This window comes from Lagenorhynchus albirostris, chromosome 3 (genome assembly GCF_949774975.1).
Source record: "Lagenorhynchus albirostris chromosome 3, mLagAlb1.1, whole genome shotgun sequence".
Classification (NCBI taxonomy): Eukaryota; Metazoa; Chordata; class Mammalia; order Artiodactyla; family Delphinidae; genus Lagenorhynchus; species Lagenorhynchus albirostris.
Window position 1 is genome coordinate 112394004 of NC_083097.1, and position 12531 is coordinate 112406534.

The 12531-nt window shown below is 37.7% G+C and overlaps 1 protein-coding gene across 9 annotated transcripts in view; it reads right to left on the minus strand.

Moving 5' to 3' along the window:
- The window catches only part of LOC132517077 (core histone macro-H2A.1), a 79938-nt gene that overhangs the window by 31699 nt on the left and 35708 nt on the right, over positions 1-12531 (minus strand). The gene's annotated exons all lie outside the window — the stretch shown is intronic.

The window sequence follows — 12531 nt, forward strand, 5'->3', positions numbered from 1 at the left end:
GAAGACTGACCTTTGGTGGGTTGGTGGTTCATTTCGCTTGCCCCATGATCTCTTCTGTTCCACATTATTATACAGTATCCACTTTTCATCAACCATCACAATTTGTTTTCAAAACGGAACGTTTTCATTACGTTTAAGTAGAGAATCACACGGGGAAATATGGTCAAGAAGGTTTCTTTTTGCCTACCTTATGTGGAACCCAAACATCAAAGTGATTAACATAACCAAGCTAGTGCAAATGATTTTCAATGCTTGATTTGGATATTTTGAGTATGTCCAGTATCTCCAGTGTGGTATAATGTTGATTTTTCTCAATTAATGTCTCGATTTGATTGCTATCAACTTCAACAGGTCTACCCGACCGTGGAGCCTCGTCCAGGGAGAAATCTCCAGCACGAAACTTCGCAAACCACTTTTGACACATTTGATCAGTCACAGCACCTTCTCCATACACTGCACAAATCTTTTTTTTGTGTTTCAGTTGCATTTTTACCTTTCTTGAAATAATAAAGCACAATATGCCTAAAGTGTTGTTTTTTCTGCCATCTTCAGTATTAAAAAGGCTACACAAAAATTCACCAATTTTGAGGTCTTTTATAATATGCATGCTGATATGACAGCTGTCACAATACAATCGAACAAAATTTTTTTCGAATGAAGTTAAAGACAACTAAGTGCTACTAGAGCCATCTTATGGAAAAAACCAAGTGAACCTTTTGGCCAACCCAATACAAAACAGCCAAAAAACAATTAACAAAATGGGAATAAGTGCATACCTATCAATAGTTACTTTAAATGTAAACGCACTGAATTCTCCAATCAAAAGACACTGAGTGGATAAGTACACAACACCCATCTATATGCTGCCTACATGAGACACGCTTCAGATGTAGGGATATACACAGACTGAAAGTAAAGGGATGGAAGAACATTTTCCATGCCAATAAAAACCAAAAGAAAGCTGAGGTAGCTATACTTATATCAGACAAAACAGACTTTAAAACAATGACTGCAATGACAATGAATGTCATTACATAATCATAAAGGAGTCAATCCAACAAGAGGATATAATATTTGTAAATATTTATGCACCCAACACAGGAGCAAATAAATATATAAAGCAAATATTAACAGACCTAAAAGAGAAAAAGACAGCAACACAATAATAACAGGGGACATTAATACCCCACTTTCATCCATGGACAGATCTTCCTTACAGAAAATCAATAAGAAAACACTGGCCTTAAATGACATGTTAAACCAGATGGATTTTAAAAATATACACAGCATATTCCACCCAAATCAACAGGATACACATTCCTCTCAAGTACACATATAACATTTTCCAGGACAGACCACATGATAGGCCACAAAACAAGCGCTAATAAATGTAAGAAATCATGTCAAGTATCTTTTCTGACCACAGTGGTATGAAACTAGAAATCAATTACAAGAAGGAAACTGGAAAAATCACAAATATATGAAGATTAAACAACATGTTACTGAACAACCAATAGGAACGATTACTTATCTTTAGTTTATCTGTTAGTTTCATTTATCTTTTCTGTTGTTCTTTTAATCTCTATTTCGTTCATTTCTTCTCTGGCCTTTGTTATTTCCTTCCTTCTAACAACTTTGGGCTTCATTTGTTCTTTTTCTAGTTCCTTCAGGTTATGTTTTTTTATTTGAGATTTAAAAAAATTTTTGATGTAGGCATTTATTGTTATAAATTTGCCTCTTAGAACTGCTTTTGGTGCATGTCATAAGTTTTGGTAAGTTATATTTCCATTTTCACTTGTCTGAAAGTTTTTAAAATTTCTTTTTCCTCTTTTCCTCTAGCCACAGCAATTAGGCAAGAAAAAGAAAAGGCATCCAAATCAGAAAGAAAGAAGTAAAACTGTCACTATTTGAACATGACATATTATACACAGAAAACTCTAAAAACTCCACCAAAAAAACTGTTAGAATAAATGAATTCAGTAAAGTTGTAGGACACAAAATCATTACACAGATTTCTGTGGTGTTTCCATACACTAATAATGAGCTATCATAAAGAGAAATTAAGAAAACAATTTACAACCACATTAAAAGGAATAAAATACCAAGGATTATATTTAACCAAGGAGGTGGAAGTCCTGCATGGTGAAAACCGTAAGGCACTGATGAAAGAAATTAAACACACAAATAAATGGAAAGATATTCTATGCTCAAGGACTGGGAGAATTAATACTGCTAAAATGTCCATACTACCCAAAGCAATGTACAGATCCAATGCAATCCCTAATCAAGTTCTAATAGCGAGAGATCCCCAGCCAAGACAGCAGAAGAGAAGGACCTGAGCGCACCTCCTCTCACGAAAACACCAAAATCGCAAGTAACTGCTGAACAACCATTGACAAAAAAAACTAGAGCCTACCAAAAAAGATATTTTCAAAGACAAAGAAGAAGCCACCATGAGATGGTAGGAGGGGCGCTTTCATGACATCATCGAATCCCATATCCAGCGGGTGGCTTACCCACAAACTGGAAAATAATTATGTCACAGATGTTCTCCCACAGGAGTGAGAGTTCTGAGCCCCACGTCAGGCTCCCAAGTCTGGTGGTCTGGCATCAGAATCATCAGAGCATTTGGTTTTGAAGGCCAATGGAGCTTAAGTGCAGGGGCTCTACATAACTGGGAGAAACAGAGACTCTGCTCTTAGAGGATGCACACAAGGTTTCACATACACTGGAACCCAGCACAGCAGTAACTCCACATGAGCCTCAGCTGGACCTACCTACGAGTCTTGGAGAGTCTCCTAAGGAGGCGAGGGTCGGCTGTGACTCAGTGGAGGGGCAAGGACACTGGTGCCAGAGGTCCCAGAGAATACTGATTGGCGTGAGCTCTCCCAGAGGTCACCATTTTGGCATCAAGACCTGACCCTACCCAACAGCCTACAGGCTCTAGTGCTAGTACACCTCAGGCCCAACAACCAGCAGGATAGGAACACAGCCCCACCATCAGCAGACAGGCTGCCTAAAGCTGTGCTGAGCTCACAGCCACCTCTAAACACACCCATTGACACAGTCCTGCCCAGCAGAGAAACTCAACCCAGCTCCACCCACCAGAGGGCAGGCACCAGTCCCTCACACCAGGAAGCCTGCACAAGTCCAGGACCAACCTCACCCACCAGAGGGCAGACACCAGAAACAAGAGGAGCTACGGTCCTAGAGCCAGCAGAAGGAGAACACGAAAACAGAAAGTTAGACAAAATGAGATGGCAGAAAAATATGTTCCAGACAAAGGAACAAACTAAGTGAAGTGGAGATAGGCAACCTACCTGAAAAGAATTTAGAAGAATGATATTAAAGATAAGCCAAGATCTCATAAAAAGAACAGAGGCACAGATCGAGAAGATACGAGAGACATTTAACAAAGAGCTAGAAGATATAAAGAATAAAGAAAGATGAACAATTCAATAACTGGAATGAAAAATACACTAGTAAGGATCAGTAGCAGAGTAATTGAAGCAGAAGAAGAAATAAGGAGCTGGAAGACAGAATGGTGGAAAGCACTGCTGCAGAACAAAGAAAAAATAATGTAAAGAAATGAGAACAGTTTAAGAGACCTCTGGGACAACATTAAATGCACCAACATTTGCATTAGAGGGGTCCCAGAAGGAGAAGAGAGAAAAATGGCCTGAGAAAATATTTGAAGAGATTATAGCCAAAAACTTCCCTAACATGAGAAAGGAAACACTCACTCAAGTCCAGGAAGTGCAGAGACTCCCATACAGGATAAACCCAAGAAGGAACATGCTGAGACACATATTAGTCAAAGTGACAAAAATTAAAGACAAAGAAAAAATATTAAAAGCAACAAGGGAAAAGCAACAAATAACATACAAGGGAATCCCCATAAAGTTATCAGCTGATTTTTCCGCAGAAATTTTGCAGGTCAGAAGGAAGTGGCACAATATATTTAAAGTGATGAAAAGGAAAAGTATATAACCAAGAATGCTGTACCCAGCAAGGCTCTTGTTCAGACTCGACGGAGAAATCAAAAGCTTTACAGATAAGCAAGACCTAACAGAATTCAGCAGCACCAAACCAGCTTTACAACGAATGCTAAAGGAACTTCTCTAGGCAGAAGATAAAAGCCCAAACTAGAATCAAGAAAAGTACAAATGGGAAAGCTCACCAGTAAAGTCAAACACACAGTAAAGGTAGGAAATCATCCACACACAAGAAGAGAGTACAAATGCAGGATACAGGAAATGCATTTGAAACTGAGACCAGCAACTTAAAACAATCTTCTACATATACAGACTGCTATATCAAAATCTCACGGGAACCACAAACCAAGAATCTATAGTAGATACATACACACACAAGGGAAAGCAATCCAAACACAACACTAAAGATAGTCACCAAATTACATGAGAAGAGAACAAAAGAGGAAAGGAAGAAAAAAACCTACAAAAACAATCCCAAGACAATTAACAAAATGGCAATAAGAACATACATATCGATAATTGCCTGAAATGTAAATGGATTAACTACTCCAAACAAAAGACACAGACTGCCTTAATGGATACAAAAACAAGACCTGTATATATGCTGGCTACAACGGACCCACTTCAGATCTAGGGACACAGACTGAAAGTGAGGGGATGGAAAAAGGTATCCCATGCAAACGGAATCAAAAGAAAGCTGGAGTAGCAATACTCATATCAGACAAATTAGACTTTAATTTTTTTTTTTGGCTACGCTGCATAGCATGTGGGATCTCAGTTTCCCGACCAGGGATCGAACCCTATGCCACCCTGCATCAGAAGTGTGGAGTCTTAACCACTGGACAACCAGGGAAGTCCCCAAAATAGATTTTACAAGAATGTTACAAAGAGACAAAGAAGGATATTACATAATAATCAAGGGATCAATTCAAAAAGATATAACAATTGTAAATATATATGCACCAAATATAGGAGCACCTCAATATATAAGGCAAACACTAACAGCCATAAAAGGAGAAATCGACAGTAACACAATAATATGGGGGGATTTTAACACCTGACTTACATCTTTGAACAGATCATCCAGACAGAAAATCAATAAGGAAACACAGGCCTCAAATGACACATTAAACCAGATGGACTTAACTGATATATATAGAGCATTCCATCCAAAAGCATCAGAATTCACTTTCTTCTCAAGTGCACATGGAACATTCTCCAGGATAGATCACATCTTGGGCCACAAATCAAGCCTTGGTAAATTTAAGAAAACTGAAATCATATCAAGCCTCTTTTCTGACCACAATGCTATGAGATTAGAAATCAACTACAAGGGAAAAAAAACAAAAAACACAAACACGTGGAGACTAAACAATATGCTACTAAACAACCAATGGATCACTGAAGATATCAAAGAGGAAACCAAAAAATAGCTAGAAACAAATGAAAATGAAGGCATGACAATCCAAAACCTATGGGATGCAGGAAAAGCAGTTCTAAGAGGTAAGTTCATAGCAATACAATCTTACCTCAGGAAACAAGAAAAATCTCAAACAAACTAACCTTATGCCTAAAGCAACTAGAAAGAGAACAAAACCCAACATTAGTATAAGGAAAGAAATCACAAAGATCAGAGCAGAAAAAAATTAAATAGAGACAAAGAAAACAATAGAAAAGATCAATGAAACTAAAAGCTGGTTCTTTGAAAAGATAAACAAAATTGATAAACCTTTAGCCAGACTCATCAAGAAAAAAAGGGAGAGGGCTCAAATCAATAAAATTAGAAATGAAAAAAGAGAAGTTACTATTAACACCACAGAAATACAAAGAATCATAAGTGACTACCTACAAGCAACTATATGCCAAAAAAATGGACAACCTGGAAGAAATTGACAAATTCTTAGAAAGGTACAATCTTCCAAAACTGAACCAGGAAGAAATAGAAAATATGAACAGACCAATCAAAACCACTGAAATTGAAACTGTGATTTTAAAACTCCCAACGGGGAATTCCCTGGTGGTCCAGTGGTTAGGATCAGTGCTTTCACTGCGAGGGCCCAGGTTCAATCCCTGGTTGAGGACTAAGATCCCGCAAGCTGCAGTGCAGCCAAAAACAAAAATACAAAACAAAAAAACCCAAAAGAACTCCCAACAAAAAAAGTCCAGAACCAGATGGATTCATGGGCGAATTCTATCAAACATTCAGAGAAGAGCTAACACCTATCTTTCTCAAACTCTTCCAAAAAGTTACAGAGGAAGGAACACTCCCAAACTCATTCTATGAGGCCACCGTCACCCTGATATTAAAAGCAGACAAAGATACCACAAAAAAAGAAAATTACAGGCCAATATCACTGATGAATACAGACAAAAATCCTCAACAAATACCAGCAAACCAAATCCAACAGTACATTAAAAGGACTTTACACCACGATCAAGTGGGATTTATCCCAGAGATGAAAGGATTTTTCAATATCTATATATCAATCAGTGTGATACACCACATTAACAAATTTAAGAATAAAAACCATATGATCATCTCGATAGATGCAGAGAAAACTTTTCACAAAATTCAACACCTTTTATGATAAAAACTCTCCAGAAAGTGAGCACAGAGGGAACATACCTCAACATAATAAAGGCCATACATTGATATGTCAAACCCACAGCTAACATCAGAGTCAATGGTGAAAAGCTGAAAACATTTTTTCTAAATCAGAAACAAGACAAGGATGTCCACTCTCGCCACTTTTCTTCAACATAGTTTTGGAAGTCCTAGCCATGGCAATAAGAGAAGAGAAAGAAATAAAAGGAATCCAAATTGGAAAAGAAGAAGTAAAACTGTCACTGTTTACAGATGACGTGATACTATACATAGAGAATCCTAAAGATGCTACCAGAAAACTACTAGAGTTCATCAATGAATTCCATCAAGTTGCAGGATACAAAATTAATACACAGAAATCTGTTGCATTCCTATACACTAACAAAAGATCATAAAGAGAAAATAAAGAAACAATCCCACTTACCATCACATCAAAAGAATAAAATACCTAGGAATAAACCGATTCAAGGAGGCAAAAGACCTGTACTCTGAAAACTATAAGATGCTGATGAAAAAAATCGAAGACGACACAAACAGATGGAAAGATATAACATGTTCTTGGATTGGAAGAATCAAAATGACTGTACTACCCAAGGCAATCTACAAATTAAGTGCAATCCCTATCAAATTACCTATGGCATTTTTTTTTGCAGATCTAGAACAAAAAAATCTTAAAATTTGTATGGAAACACTGAAGACCCCAAATAGCCAAAGCGATCTTGAGAAAGGAAAATGGAGCTGGAGGAATCAGGCTCCCTTACTTCAGACTATACTACAAAGCTACAGTCATCAAAACAGTACGGTACTGGCAAAAAAACAAAAATAGAGCTCAATGGAACAGGACAGAAAGCCCAGAAATAAACCCACGCACCTATGGTCAAGTAATCTACAACAAAGGAGGCAAAAATATACAATGGAGAAAAGACAATCTCTTCAATAACTGGTGCTGGGAAAACTGGACAGCTACAGATAAGAGAATGAATCAGAACATTCTCTAACAACATACACAAAAATAAACTCAAAATGGATCAAAGACCTAAATGTAAAGACGACAGTATAAAACTCTTAGAGGAAAACATAGGCAGAACACTCTTTGACATAAATCGCAGCCATATCTTTTTTGATCCACCTCCTAGAGTAATGAAAACAAAAACAAACAAATGGGACCTAATTAAACTTAAAAGCTTCTGCACAGCAAAGGAAACCATAAACAAAATGAAAGGACCACACACAGGATGGGAGAAAATATTTGCAAACAATGCAACAGACAAGGGATTAATCTCCAAAGTACAAAACAGCTCATGCAGCCCAACAGCAAAAAAAAAATACACGCAACCCAATCAAAAAATGGGCAGAAGATCTAAACAGACATTTCTCCAAAGAAGACATACAGATGGCCAAAAGGCACATGGAAAGATTCTCTAATGATTAGAGAAATTCAAGTTGAAACTACAATGAGGTATCACCTCACACCGGTCAGAACGGCCATCATCAAAAAGTCTACAAACAATAAATGCTGAAGAGGTGTGAAGAAAAGGGAACCCTCCTACACTGTTGGTGGGAATGTAAATTGGTGCAGCCACTATGGAGAACAATATGGAGGTTCCTCAAAACACTAAAAATAGAGCTATCGTATGATCCAGCAATCCCACTCCTGGGCATATATTCAGAGAAAACCATCCTTTGAAAAGACACATGTACCCCAATGTTCACTGCAGCACTATTTACAATAGCCAAGACATGGAAGCAACCTAAATGTCCATCAACAGAGGAATGGATAAAGAAGATGTGGTACATATATACAATGGAATATTACTCAGCCATAAAAAAGAATGAAGTAATGCCATTTGCAGCAACACAGATGGACCTAGAGATTATCATACTAAGTGAAGTCAGACAGAGAAAGACAAATATCATATGATATCACTTGTGTATGGAATCTTAAAAAATAATAAAAATGAACTTATTTTCAAAACAGAAACAGACTCACAGACTTAGAAAACAAACTTACGGTTACCAAAAGGAAGGGGGGAGGGGAAGGATAAATTAGGAGTTTGGGATTAACATACACTCTACTATATATAAAATAGATAATCAACAAGGATCTACTGTAGAGCACAGGGTACTCAATACTCTGCAATAACCTATATGTGAAAAGAATCTGAAAAAGAATAGACATATGTATATGTATAACTAAATCACTTTGCTGTACACCTGAAACTAACACAACATTGTAAACCAAATACACTCCAATATAAAATAAAATTTAAAAAATAAAATGTGCTCTTAATAAAAAAAAGTATATATAACTGAATCACCTTACTGTACAGCACAAATTAACACAACACTGTAAATCAACTATACTTCAATTTAAAAAAATAGTAAAATGTGAAAAAAAATTCCAATGGCATTTTTCACAGAAATAGAATAAACAATCTTAAAATTTGTATGGAACCACAAAAGACCCCCACATACCCAAAGCAATCTCAAGAAAGAAGAACAAATCTGAAGGCATCGTGCTCTCTCATTTCAAACTACGTAACAAAGCTGTAGTCATGAAAACAGTATGGTATTGGCATAAAAACAGACACAAAGATCAATGGAACAGAACAGCAAGTCCAGAAATAAACCCAGGCATATATGGTCACTTAATTTACAACAAAGGAGGCAAGAATATACAATGGAGAAAGGACAGTGTCTTCAATAAATAGTGTTGGGAAAACTGGACAGCCAATGTAAAAGAATAAAACTGCACCACTTACATCTTACACTGTACACAAAAATTAACTCAAAATGGATTAAAAACTTGAACATAAGAGCTGAAACCATAAAACTCCTAGAGGAAAATGGACAGTAAGCTCTTTGATATTAGTACTGGCAATGATTTCGGATTTGACACCAAAAGAAAAGGCAACAAAAGCAAAAACAAGTAGGACTATATCAAACTAAAAGGTTTCTGCACAACAAAGGAAACAATCAACAAAGTGAAAAGGCAACCTATGGAATGGCAGAAAATATTTGTGAATCATTTATCTGACAAGGGGTTAATATCCAAAATATATACAAACTCAGACAACTCAAGAGCAAAAAACTCAAGACCATTTTTCCAAAGAAGACATACAAATGGCCAACTGGTACATGAAAAGGTGCTCAACATCGCTAATCATCAGGGAAATGCAAATCAAAACTACAATGATACAGCACCTCACACCTGTTAGAATGGCTATTATCAAAATGACAGGAAATAACAAGTGTTGGCAAGGATGTAGAGAAAAGAGAACCCTGGTACACTGTTGGTGGGAACGTAAACCGGAGCAGCTACTATGGAAAACATTTTGGAGGCTCCTCAAAAAATTAAAAAGAGAACTCCCACATAATTCAGCAATTCCACTTCTGGGTATTCATCCAAAGGAAACAAAAACACTCACTCAAAAGGATATATGCACCCCATGTTCACTGCAGCATTATTTATAATAGCCAAGATATGGAAATATGGAAAAAAACCTAAGTGTCCATCAATGGATGAACGGATAAAGAAAATATGATACACGTACACACACACACACACACACACACACACACACACACACACCTATATAAAACAAAATGGAACATTCATCAGCCATAAAAGTGAAGGAAATTCTGCCATTTGCGACAAAATGGATGGACCTTGAGAGCACTATGCTAAGTGAAATAAGTCAGATAGAGAAATTAAAATACCATATACCACATAATCCCTCTTATATGTGGAATCTTAAAAAAACAATAACAAAAAAACCCAAACTCACAGGAAAAAAGATCAGATTTGTGGTTACCAGAGGCAGAGGGTTGGAGGAGGAGGGATGATTGGAGGAAAGTGGTCAAAAGGTACAAACTTGCAGTTATCAGATAAATAAGTACTGGGAATGTAATGTACAACACAATGACTATAGTTAACACTGCTGTATGATACGTAGGAAAAGTTGTTGAGAGTAGGTCCTAAGAGGTTTCATCACAAGGAAAAAACCATTTTTTTCTGTATGTGAGATGATGGATATTAACTACCCTTATCGTGGTCATCATTTCATGATACATGCAAGTCAAATCATGCTGTACACCTTAAACATATACAGTGCTTTATGTCAATTATAATTCAATACACCGAGAAAAAGAATGTTGTAGAGGGTAAGAGGTGGAAATTATAAACAGAATATATATCATGAATGTACAAACAAATTTAATGAGAGGCCAGAATGTGTTATTTTAAAAAAGTTTTTTAAGGTGTTGCCCCACTCACTCTGCAGTGGGCGGCTTTGCAGCCCTCTACCATCAGACCAGAGGGGATTCTACCTAGGGACGTGGTCCATAGTCACAGGACACACAAGTAACACTTTATCTGAACTCTAAAGTCCTGCATTTGAGCCCTGGTCTACTAGCTGCATAGCCTTAGGTACATGGCTCACATTCCCTAAGACTTAGCTTCCTCATCAGGAAAGTGAGATAAGGCAGGAGAACTGACTAAACAAGTGGCCAAGGCAGGGAACGTGGCAAACCCTGTGCAACACCAGCTGCTCCTTCCCAGTTCTCACAGTCTGTCCACCTGGCAACCAACACCTGCCTCTTCCCTGCTAGGCGTGCAGCCCGTGACACAGTGCTTCAGGTCTACACAGTTGCCTTGGGAGATGTCACTATATTCCAATCGTAACAACTGTGCCCTAAGTTTTCCTAAGGTCTGCAGTCTGCGATTAAGTCCCTTCCTCACTTCTTGGTATTAAAATGCCCTTTCTTATATGAAATGGTGAGAGTAGATGGTAGATTCTTTACACAACCTGGCCCAGGGAGGACAAAAGCTAGCAAGCAATACTTTGTCCATCTCCAAAATGATTGACATTTTATGGATGGCTAGTGGGAAGCTGCTGCATAGCACAAGATCAACTCTGTGGTCTGTGATGACCTACAGGGGTGGGGTAGGGAGGGTGGGAGGGAGGCTCAAGAGGGAGGGGATATGGGGATATATGTATACTTATAGCTGATTCATTTTGTTGTACTGCAGAAGCTAACACAACATTGGAAAGCAATTATACTCCAATAAAGAGTTAAAAAAAATGACTGGCAGCTGCATAGCACAGGGAGATCAGCTCGGTGCTTTGTGACCACCTAGAGGGGTGGGATAGGGAGGGTGGGAGGGAGACGAAAAAGGGAGGAGATATGGGGATATATGTATATGTATAGCTGATTCACTTTGTTATAAAGCAGAAACAAATACACCATTGTAAAGCAACTTTACTCCAATAAAGATGTTAAAAAAAAAAGATTGACATTTTAGAAATTCATATTGTTGTACAAATCCAAAAACTCCATGTATTGTGCATACACCCAGTTTTGTTTTGAGCAGCAGAAAACCTGTAAGGTCAGAGTCAGTGGGAGACGTATTTAAGAATCTGTAGAACTGAGTGTCCAAAAAGACTTGTGTGAAATTATCAACCCAAGATTTACTTACGCCTAGTCTCCTTTGCTCTGCTGTTTGAATCTCTGGAAATTTCATTAAAAAGTCAGCAAAATTTTGCAAGGATGGCAGCTTCTCAAAAGAACCAATCCCTTTTTCTGGCATCCCTTACCAGAACATTAATCACTCATTTGCAGTTTAAATATTTCTCAAAAAGAAAGAGGCGCTCTCCCAAAATCATCTTGGGCTTTTTGCCAGGCAGTGAGGAGCAAGTGTATCTTCTTGATGGGGAAGAGTGATTCACATATGGGGGTGGAGTTCAACTGGGGTGGTAGAGCGGGTTTACATTTGAAAAATCCTAGGTGAGATGACTATTTATCAAAACTTTTGGCAAAAACTGCCTTCTTGGAGATACCTTAAAGATTATCCTATGAATCTTGGTGAGCATTCTGACAGGGGTCTTAACCTTGAAGATTTAGGCATAAATGGTTTCCTTTGAATCTTCG